The sequence below is a fragment of the Cupressus sempervirens genome, chromosome 1 (assembly GCF_028749045.1).
Source record: "Cupressus sempervirens isolate cs-2001-9-10 chromosome 1, ASM2874904v1, whole genome shotgun sequence".
Classification (NCBI taxonomy): Eukaryota; Viridiplantae; Streptophyta; class Pinopsida; order Cupressales; family Cupressaceae; genus Cupressus; species Cupressus sempervirens.
In genome coordinates, this window is record NC_143118.1 from 406,698,866 (window position 1) to 406,710,861 (window position 11,996).

Genomic DNA, 11,996 nt, shown 5'->3' on the forward strand with positions numbered 1-11,996 from the left:
CTACTGGCATTAACTTCTCACCTTGAAAATCGAATCAAAGATCTAGTGGTCTTGAGTACCAAAATCTAATATTCCTCTTAGAAAGGGCCTGAGAAGATAGAATGGCGCCATAACTACACTCTGACCAGGTAGATGAATCGATTGAGATGGTGGAGTATCTTTCTATGTTTCGCATTCATTTTTGGTGGTTTGGATTGATCGCCGAAATCAGATCCGCAAGATAACCCTCGATTTTCCCTTTTTGGTGCATCAATCAGCAGAGCCGGCAAGTCAATGTATCCTTGGCACCAGAATGAGCCGCGTGGACCAATAGCTTTTTATCCTTTTGCCACCCTGCTAAGTCTTTTTGTGTTGACCACCCTTTTATTGAACTAACCGCGCCACCCTTCAGACTGTTATCATTAACCATAAAGATCACACTAATCGCCAGTCGCTAACCACCAACCTTGGCCAAGCCAGTGAGACATGTGTCAGCAAGATGCTATGTTGCTATGGTAAAGATCGCACAACTTTGCCATAGCGAGACAACGCCTTCTGTTGATCTGCTCTGATCTGATGATCGTGAAGACTCATCAAGTTTCGTGCCTACTTTACCCCAGGCCCATCATATCTAGCACCACCTCAACAATGCACCACACTCAAATGACACTTGGCGTACTTTGGTGAGACCTGCCCCTGCTGATCCACGTGGCGGATGGGCGTCATGTCACTATGGTAAAGATCGTACAACTTCACCATAGTGACATAACATCATCCGTCGATCTGAATTGATCTGGTGGTTACGAGCGACCCCAACCCTTTACTGTGCTGGCTACATGAAAATATGGTCCCACTAGGACACGTGGCACCTCGACGCTATGTCGCTGTTGATATTTCTCGAGCAGTTCCTCATAGCGCGATGGCGCCTACCTTAGATCAATCTCAATCTGACGGTCAGAACCACCTCGTACTCTGCACATCCCCTAAAAATCACTGCGCCTATGAACCGCATATGCTCTGACTCATACACTTTGCACCTCCCTACTGGCCTTCGAAACATCAACTTGGTAGACCCAAGACTTGACCCCACAGAGCGGCCACGTGTCAACAAGGCACTATGTCACTATGAGGAAATCGAGGCCAATCCCCCATAGCACCATAGCACCCAGCTGATGACATGTCTTCTGATTTGCACGTGTCTTCCAATGATTTTCCACCGTGGCACTGGACTCCACCAACTGGGCAGATGAGGTACAAGACGGGACCCAACCACTTGCCTGAAGCTCTTGCCGTTGATCTTTTCCGTTGCCGCGAACCTTGCTTCTGACACTGGGACTCACTGTAGAAACAACCTCTAGCCGGTCAGGCACTATGTCACTATCGAAAAACTTGTGGGTTTTTCGATGGCGACATGGCACCTTGCCACCTTTTGAACTTTTTGGCCCATGAAAACTAACTGTCTGTCGTAAAACTTTTTTGACCCACCAAAGAGTCTTGGACGACCTGCAAACTGGACCCACCAGACATGCGTCAATAGGGCACGATGTCACTAACATAAATCTCGCACAACTTCACCATAGCAAGACAACGCCCTCTGTAGATCTTCCTCAAATCTGACGGCAGAGAACTTGCAGGCCACAAAATATATCATAAGGTTTAAAACTTTGGTATTTTTAAATATTTCATGGGTATTCGACTATGGATATTTCAAAGGCGGGAAGGGCAATATGAATTATGAATTTTGGCGAGAAAGTTAAAATACAACACCTACATTAGAGTTAAGTTCCTATGCCCAGTCAACAACTATCATTAACAAATGCAGTGTAATTATTTTTGGGGCTTCAAATTATGACATTTGCAACATAAGGGGGAGCTTGTCCTATGTGGGACCACTATTAGCATTTTATTTTGAGGTGTCAAAATTGTTTTGGTGGTTTGAATGTATGTCATGAAATTTTTTGGAGCTTTTGTGGTTTTCTTAACCATTCCTATCGGTTATGCTAAAGGTTTTTTATTTTTATTAATTTAAAATGCATCTGACTATTTTTTTCAAAAAAATATGAGCTATTTTGGCAACCAAATTTTTCTTTTGATGCTAGCCCTTTGATCTAGCACTTATTTCTGGAGATTGGATTTTTTTTGGTTGGGGACATTATTTAGTCATTTTTGCCTCGATGGCCATTTGATCATCAAATTTATGCTTGTCACTTGCTAGTGTTAGCATTGCATCAGTGTTATTGTTTTCCCTTCAGACCATATTTGGGCCTACCTTTTATTTTTTCTCATAACTCAGGCATACAAATTCAATTTTCTATAAACAAGATATCACCAAAATGTTGGTTTTGAGCCCATCATAGTGGTATAAGTATCTTTTATTTTTGAGGCTTTTTGGATGGATTGTTTTGCTATTAAAGTTAGGGATATAGTTTTGCAATCTAGGAGACATATCTTGAGAATCAAATTTTCACTTCTAGAATTCTTCTTATCAATGGAAAGATCTTTCTATGATCTTTTCAATGATGTTGGTTATTTTTTTAGATTCTGATCCAAGCACATCAAATTCACTCTTTTGCATTTTTGCATTCTAGTGGATATCTTGGTTCTTTAAGGTCCATGAATTGATTTTGTTGCTTAAATGATTCATCATGTGTTCTACTATCTATTGTATCAGCCCTATGTCTCTTCTAGTCGATTTCAACATCATTTGTATGAATTCTTGCAAACCTACTAAGATAGAGTGCCATATATCATCCATATTTTCATTTCAACTTTTTTTCCTTGTTTTTCATCTAATTTGAGTAGTGTCGCTTGATGACACTTCTGCAGATTATTGTATTATTAGGATTCGACATATCTTGTGAATTATTGTACATGCACTACTCTAATTAAAATGCCATTGGGGGTTGATGTTTTTCCTTTTTTTGTCATGTTCCTTTGTCTAGTGAGTATTCCATCCATGAAATTAACCTCATTGCATGTCTAAGATTGATCACCTTAGTATAGATATATGTATTCTTTTGTGCATCTTGATTGTGGTTGCTTGACATGTAGTTCTCTTGGCCCACTTTTTCCAATTTGCTATCACCTCAACCTTGTTTGCATTAGGGGGAGTTCCTCTATTGTGTCTCATGCTTCCTTGGTTAAATAGAATGATCTTTGTATTCAGTTCTTGTTCCTATGTAGTAGGAAGATGGTATGGCTCAGTACCTATGCATTTTGGTGAGATGGATCATTTACCATATAGACATTCTTCTTTTTATTCCTACTTTGGTTACAACCTTCCATGTTCAATTGATAAGCTCTTCAAGTTTTAGTGTTTCATGCCATCTATATCTTTGAGTTTAATTACTTTCATTTGTATGCCTCTTGATTTGATGTACATTATAGTCTTCTCTACCTTGTTAGGTTCTATTTCATTGGAGGTTCTTCACATCAACAATTACTATTGCTAGAGCTTTGTAGCTTCTACATGCTTTAGCGATGTTCTTCATGATCATCTTTTGTTCCTATCTTCTTGGACATTCCCTAGTTTGGAGGCTTCTTTAGTCCACTATTTATTTTCAGCATTATTTCCATCTCTATTTGGAGTAGGGTTTTTCTCATGTGGTTTTCTCTATTTCTCCTCTTTTTAGAGATTTGGTTGTGCTTGAGTACCTCATCACACTTTGTTTTGAGGACCCAAATTTACTTTCAGTAGTAGTTTCTATACTTTTAGCTACTCCCTAAGTTTATCTAAAGGGAGGTTAGAGTAATAGAGTACTTACTTATTAATTAAATCACATTGATTTGATTATTAAGACACTTATTTACTCTATTTCACTTAAGCTAAACTTTAGGCATATAATAATTAATTTTTTTATTAAGTATTATCATGTAATCTAGGTTGGTTATAGGTCTATTAGGTTTTTGATCTCCTTGCTAAGGACAATTTCTCTTTGTAATTATAAGATTCCTTCACTTTTGATAATAGTAATTTCTCATTTTTCTCATCAAGATGGTCTCATCTATGAATCTAGGAATTCTAGCCTCCATAGATTTTGTTTCTCTCTTTTTGTGATGGGTTTTTGCATGTAGGTTATTCTTGGGAGCTATGGGGTTGATCTTTCATCAACTTCCACAAATAATACTAACAATAACTATTAAATCTATATAAAAGAATGGTAACCATATTTATAGCCCAATATAAAATATAGGGTTTATATCTAGGAATCAAAGGTTGGTCAATCAAAATCCACCAACAAAAACCCAAAGAAATAGAGGAATTCTTGCCAAACTCTAGAAATAGAGAGACCCACATCAATATGGAAATCAGGGAGAAGGACTAGTTTAAAATAGCTTTCATTCAAAATCGAGGAGGACATAAATAGCTCTATTGAGAAATAAGACTATTAGAACCCATTCTACACCTTAAAAAAAAACACCAAGCCACCATAATAAGTTTTTCCTCCACCTCGAATGGTTTTTCCACCTGAAGAGAAACTAATCATGAGAGACAAGAAAAAGTGAGTCCACCAACTCCCAATAGGCCAAAAAGTGAGATGCCCCCCTACTCTCCTCAATAGGGATAACACCCAGCATAATAATAGTGAATCTAGGAGGGATCCAAATAAGAGAAAATTTTAAAGAAAAATAGGGGAAAAATAAATAACGCTCTAGAAAAGAAACTTGCCATAAAAACCATGAATAAATTTAAAATCCAAAATCACTTTGTGGTATAACCCAAACTCAATACTAGATCTACCCCATAAATGCATAATAACTAATCCATATCCACTCAAAAATTAATGTAGGAGAATCCTTGGGCTGTTGGTAATCTTGTACCACTCAAAAATATATCTATTATTTTCTATTTTAGAGTTACTTAACTAACAATTTGTATTGGCAAACACTTGTTTGTTATTTCTAGATTTTGCAAGCTTGGCTTTACATTGGGGAAATATCTTGGATGATTACCCTTAGTACAAATAATCAAGTATGTGATAGCTGGTAGAAGTTATTATTCATCTTTTTGGGTGATGTTTTCCTATGTTTCTCTTTACACTATGCCTAACATTTAATTTGGCAAGGTTCTATACTTAAGAGTTAGCCTACATGCTCTAGAAATTAGGCAATTGGTTAATGTGTGGACTTATACTCAAGGATACATAATTCTATCCCATGTATTATGTATCTAGTAATTAATTCATTGAGATTTGGTCATATAATTAAATGCATATTTCCTATTATTAGAGATTGTGAACTCTAAGATGACCTATGTTTTCTTGATGACTATATATGTAATATCTTATAGTCTTATAAAGTGGTACTCAAGTATTAAAGTAGTAACATGAGAGTATCATTAAAAGAGATACTTAGAAGAAGCTTGGATAGAGAACTTTGGTTTATAATTTGGAATGTACATTGGTGTAACCAAGAAACCCTTACAACTTGACATGTAGTATATTTTATCATGCAAGTTGTCTTATGAGTTAGTAGAATGTATGGTGAACATTTAATATAATTTAAGACTTGTGAAAAAAAAATTCTTTTCTCACAATTATATTTTGGGTGCTTCTATTGTGTTCTATTTATTGGGGGTTTGATCATATCCTTTGGGGACACACCTAGCTTGTACTGGATCATATAGTATTAGAGTGAGAGGTTGATCTTGTTAGTTACTTTTAAGAGAGTGGTTAGCTCTAATAGTTCTTCATCTAATCTTTGTTAAGCTTGGAGAGCTTGTGAAGACTTGAATCCTTTATTGTGAGGTGGAAGGTTGATGTTATGTTCCACAATTGTAGAGGACTTGTTCAAGTTTTGTTTGGAACCTTGTTAAAGACCTATTGATATTTGTCTTTTATTCCTAGGAGAAGGACCACAATACATGGTTGGAGTAATATGCTATATTCTAAGAAACAAAGAGTTGTTAAAAAATATTAGCCATGACTAAAACATATCCTATGATGAATATTGTAAGGTAGAGAGAAAATTCGATTATAAAAAATTGATGGTTCCAACACTATTTGGTGAAGGAATACTGGATAGAAAGTGATCAACATCTTTAGATTATATCTCGCAAAGGATGCATTCAGAAGGTTCTATACTTTGTATCAAAACTAGTATGTCAATAATCATTTATGAAGAACTAGCCATGTCAAGCTCCTATCTTTGGGTAAAAACATATTATGCAACCAGAATAAGGTGTGATGTGACTAATAATGAGTTGCAATATTTTTTATTTTCTTAAAAGCCTCTTGACTAAGTGATTTCCCACTTTGGACAGAGTGCAAAATCTTATATTAGGATTTTCCAAAAAGAGGTTGTTTTTTGTTCTAGAATTTGACCTAATAAACTATGTCAATCTACACTAGTTTGAAATTCTAAAAAAAAAAATTCTATATAACTTTACATGAGCATTAGTGAGTTGAAGAGACATACTCTCTAAAGAAAAAATTAAACCAAGGATGATTTAAAATTTTCTAGATTTGATTGTGTGAAGCTTTTTACCATCAACGTTTCGAATCATACTACATGATCCATCATCAGGATGCAAGTGCAAGAGAACATGAAGAACAAAAAATAATAAGTTGCAGATCTAGCAAACCCCTAAAAAAGGTGATAAAAAAGGTGGGAGGGGTGAGATGGGTGAGGAGAGAGAAAAAAGTACCAAGGTGAAAAGATAAGACTTTGATCTAAGAATAAAAAAACAAATTGAAAACACTCCAAATAAGTGGAACTAATAAGTCAGAAAAATAAAATACAAAAAATAATTTGAACGAATGAGAAAAGATAACTTAACCAATGAATAAAAAGTGCATAAATGTCTGAAAATGGTAATGATAATAAACATGAATAATAGTAATAATAATAATAAGAATTGAAATAGGATAATAATAATAATAATAAAAAATAATAATAATAATAAAAATAACAAAGATATGAATAATAATATTAGAACTAACAAATAATATAATTGAAAATAATAATAATTGGAAAATATATATACACCCATACCACAGAAAGACGAATATATATATATATGTAGGTGTCTATAAATAAGGAGCAAATATATACATGTATGTCATTATATATATATATATATATATACACACACACACACACACACACACACACACACACACACACACACACACACACACACACACATGTAGGTGTATACAAATAAGGAGCAAATATATATATGTATGTCATTATATATATATATATATATATACGTGTGTGTGTGCATGCATATACACCTATATATGTACACACACACACACACACACACACACACACACACACACACACACATATCTGTGTGTGTGTGTGTGTACACATATATACACTCCAAAATACAAATAAGTAGAAGGGGTATAAGATCATATATATGTATATGTATACATATATTTATGTGCATGTGTGCAGAATAATGATAATAATAAATAATAAAAATAAAAATAATAACATGTATAAGAACATGTAAAATGATAGTAAAAGATAAGTAAGAAACTATGAGATATACAAACCAATAAGAAGGAAAATAAAAGCATAAGAGAAAAATAGAAATGTTGAAATAAATAAAAATAAACAATAATAAAGAGAGAAGGGGATAAGAACCACGAGACTAAAATAGAGAGAAGTGAGCAAAGGCCTCAACCCGAGGTAAGAAGACAAAGTAAAGAGGGGAAAAAGGGGGTGGACAAGGAACAAGGAAGGTGGGGGTGGGTAAAAAACCAAGGAATGGTCAGGGTACATGGTTGTTGCTATGAAGGGAGGATAATAATGGCTACCAAGATGTGCTTAAGCTCCAACCCTCATCTCGATTGAGGTTGGAGGGGTTGTTATTGATTTCGATGGCCTCTTTGAGCTTGCGTTTGAAGAAATTGTCCTCACTATACAAAATTTGGTTGTCTTCTAAGCATATATATATATATATATATATATATATATATATATATATATATATATATATATATATATACATCTTCATGTGGTATGGGTGTATATATATATTTTCCAATTATTATTATTTTCAATTATATCATTTGTTAGTTCTAATATTATTATTCATATCTTTGTTATTTTTATTATTATTTATTATTATTATTGTTGTTTTTATCCTATTTCATTTCCTATTATTATTATTACTATTATTCATGTTTATTATCATTATCATTATCATACATTTATGCACTTTTTATTCATTGGTTAAGTTATCTTTTCTCATTCTTTCAAATTATTTTTTGTATTTTATTTGTCTGACTTACTAGTTCCACTTATTTGGAGTGTTTTCTATCTATTTTTTATTCTTAGATCAAAGTCTTGTCTTGTCACCTCGGTACTTTTTTCTCTCTCCTCACCCATCCCCGCCCTTTCTTATCACCCTTTTTAGTGGTTTGCTAGATCTGCAACTTATTATTTTTTGTTCTTCATGTTCTCTTGCACTTGCATCCTAATGATGGATCATGTAGTATGATTTGAAATGTTGATGGTAAAAAACCTTCACACAATCAATTCTAGAAAATTTTAACTCATGTTAATGGATTGTGGAAATCTCATAGATATAAACCAAGGATGTTTCACCTACTTGAGTAATGGTGTTTCGTATGGAGAAATATTAATTTTTTTCATATTTCCGTTGTAGATGAGCTTAATTTAAAGCTTGAATCCTTGGGATTCTTGCCCATTCTTGCTTGAACACAATTATATTTTTTTATCTAAATAGAAACTAAATATGTTACAATACTAATGAATGAAATTATGATAATGTTAGTTACTAAAATGGAACTCCTAATCTAATGAAATATCATAAAAAACATCGTCATATATCAATAATCAAACAAAAATATAAGTATACTAGCTAATAAACTGACTAATCAGTTTAATGAAGGCTTACAAACATATAAATTATCCTTGAATGTAATCTTCCAATGCAGCATCTTTGCCAAATTTGTTGTTCTGGAATGGAATAATAAATTAGAGATCGATACTCCCCGGCCACGCTACTCTTATAACAGTCCAATTTTATGAAATGTTGAACCATCATACAAACACCCGATAAAAGTATATATAACTTACATTATTGAAAAATTGCCAACTAAATTGAAATCATATTTACAAGCCAACACAAAATTATATTATGTTCGAATCTTAAAATTCAAATCACACAATTTCGCCAATGGAGATATGGAGCTCTGGTATGAAAGTCTTTTACTTACATAAGGGGAAGCATATTTATATTATACTTTGGTCCATTGGTATCTTAGAGGGATCGACCAAGCTTTGAGGAATGAAAACAGACAAAGGGCTACATATACGTAGATTTTATAATACTTTTTCCCCCTGTGGTAAAGACCACCCCCACTTCTTGAAACTTGTTTTCCATTACCAAGTCCAGACGACCGTTCATTTCTGCTGTAAAATGATTCTTCCAATCTCCCACCGCAGCTTTGGGAAAAAGCTCTCGATTGTTAACCAGCCCATTTTTAAAATTCAATTTTCCATCTGTGTTAACATCTAGAAAGGAAAGAGATCGAAAGCTACACTGTCTGCCTATGCAACAAATGTCTTCCTCTGTGAGAGAAGATTGGCCCAAATAATCTGAAGTCTTTTTGACATGGTACAGAGAATCTGCCTTCATATCCTCATATGTCAAAAACAAGATGTTACTTTTGTTCCTACTGGCATTCCAAAATCCCTAGACATGATCAGCAAAAGGACCATAGAGAGAAACACCGTTACAAAATGAATCAAAAAATACCTCCTTGGAAACAAGACAAGTAGTCTCCCCACTGAAGAGAGTTTTGAGCGCAGGCATGAACTTCCAGCGGGAGACGAAAGGGTCCCTCAGATTTCGATAGCCCAAAGACTTGACTTGAGGTGGCAGAGCGGAGAAAGGGAGATGAGTTCCGAACAACCTTGGCGAGGGTGTTTGTTCAAATGCAGTAGAGGCATCGAGGAATGACCTTAAGTCGTAGTTTATTTCCAAGAGGGGAATTAACTCATCATGAATATTCCCTCCGTTCAATATGTTACCTTTTCTTTTACTCGTAATGCTGGCCACAATAGCTTTGACCCACGTGGTTCCCGTCTTCACTCTAGAGCACACAAACGCATCGTACTCCCTCCCTTTAAAATCTGCGTACATTTTCATCACTCCTCCCAGAATCACAGGCTTGTAGAAGAAGGCGTCATGCTCAACGAGTTCAACTCCGTAGGGATTCTAGTCTGGTTTTTCACCAGATGAAGTGAGGGCTGCAGACATGTTGAATTATACAGATTGTTTAAATATCACACCCTAAGGTTTAATTCTTAGGCTAAAAGTGTTAAATGGTCAAAGTTGACTTATTTTTTCCAAGCTTAATTGTTCTTTTAGTGTGTGATGTTTAAAGGTGGTCATGGTTAGTAGTTCTATTATACATAATTCTATTTGACTTTTTTTAGTGAGAGATCGTTTACCAATATGTTCTGATGGCTTCAACATCACTTGTCTGAAAGATGGTTAATATATATTTAATTTCATTTCAAAGAATCATAGCTCTCTATCAATAAGTTGGGATGGTAGTTGTCAATAGGGTTTAGTATAAGAATTATGTTTAGGGTAAGAAGCTACACCATGGTTAATACTATGTTAGGGTTAAGATTTTGTTTAGAGTTAGAACTAAGCTTAGGATTGAGGATATATTTACGATTTTGTTAGTACAAGAGTTAGGGCCTTTACTGGCATTAGATTTAAGATAATGGTGTAGGTTTTTGTCATGACTACAGTCAAGGTTGTGTTGACAAACTAGATTACGAACTATATATGATTCTTACCATGTTTACAATTATGACTTCATATGTTTGAGAAGGTTTAAGGTAAACAATTATGGTAATGAAACATTATTAAATAATATGCCAATAATATTATTAGTTGCACAAATATATGCAAAATAATACACCATTTCCCCTATTTCACCTTCAATTTTTCTTTGGCATACATATTTCACCCAAAGGTGTGATTACTATTATATACCTTATTATAACATCTTTAATTGTTAAAGTCTCCAATTTGTACTGATTGAGAAAGCTCACATGCTAAGCATTACTAGTGAAGAAGCACTACTATAATTTTTCAAACTCTCTTGGAGGCCACTTTTCAATCTGTAAATCATACTTTCTTACTCTACTAGAATATTAAAGAAAATTATTTAGCTAGACTACCTTTTCTAGAGCCTTCTCTATTTGCACCAACTCCTAATGTGACTTCTAGAATCTCTATTTTGGCACTAGCCACTAAGCATCAAAATTTAAAATGAATTCCTAACCCTAAACCTAAGACATGCTACTTGATACCCATTCTTGAAGTGTAAAGGTAGTTGTTGGTGGAGTTTGGGAGAAGGTATCGTGAGTAGGGTTTTTCTCAAGAATCTAAAAGTATTGTGGCCCATAGGGCATGTAGTTAAGTCCATTTTCATTGTGATGCATGTAATAGATTCTTATTTTAGATAATAACAGTTTCCTTTCCTTCTTTTCCCTTTTGTATTGAGTTTTTCCCTCATCGATACTATGAGGTGATTATATTTAAGTAGCATATGAAATTGATCATCATTTATCAAAGACCATGGTAGTTCTTGAATTTTTCTTTTAGCTTTGTGAAGCTCAATGCAATTTATTAAAAAGGAAGAATTATTTTCTAAAGGGCTCTAAAAACCTTTATATCATGTAATCATTATTAGCAAAGGATAAACCTATGAATCCCAACAAGAAACACGAATAAAAAAGTGAACAATATAAAAATGTTAGTTGGCACAAACAACTAATAAAATTCTTTCAAAATCTTAATAATATCCATAATATTGTCTAAAGATTTCTTATGGAAATTAATAACACCATGAATAATCTAGGACATTTAGTATTACCTTTACCATAACTATAAGTCCTAGGAGAAGGATCTTGCAAAGGAACCAAGCTTATCAGATATTGATCACCTATAACCAAATGGTTTCGCTAATAATATTGATGGGTGCATTATAATTATGATTTTGTTCCAAATT

The 11,996-nt window shown here is 34.1% G+C and overlaps 1 pseudogene; it reads right to left on the reverse strand.

The window, feature by feature from the left end:
* Positions 1–253: 253 nt before the first annotated feature.
* On the reverse strand, positions 254–10,108 carry LOC149578022 (cytosolic sulfotransferase 5-like; annotated as a pseudogene).
* Positions 10,109–11,996: the final 1,888 nt, after the last annotated feature.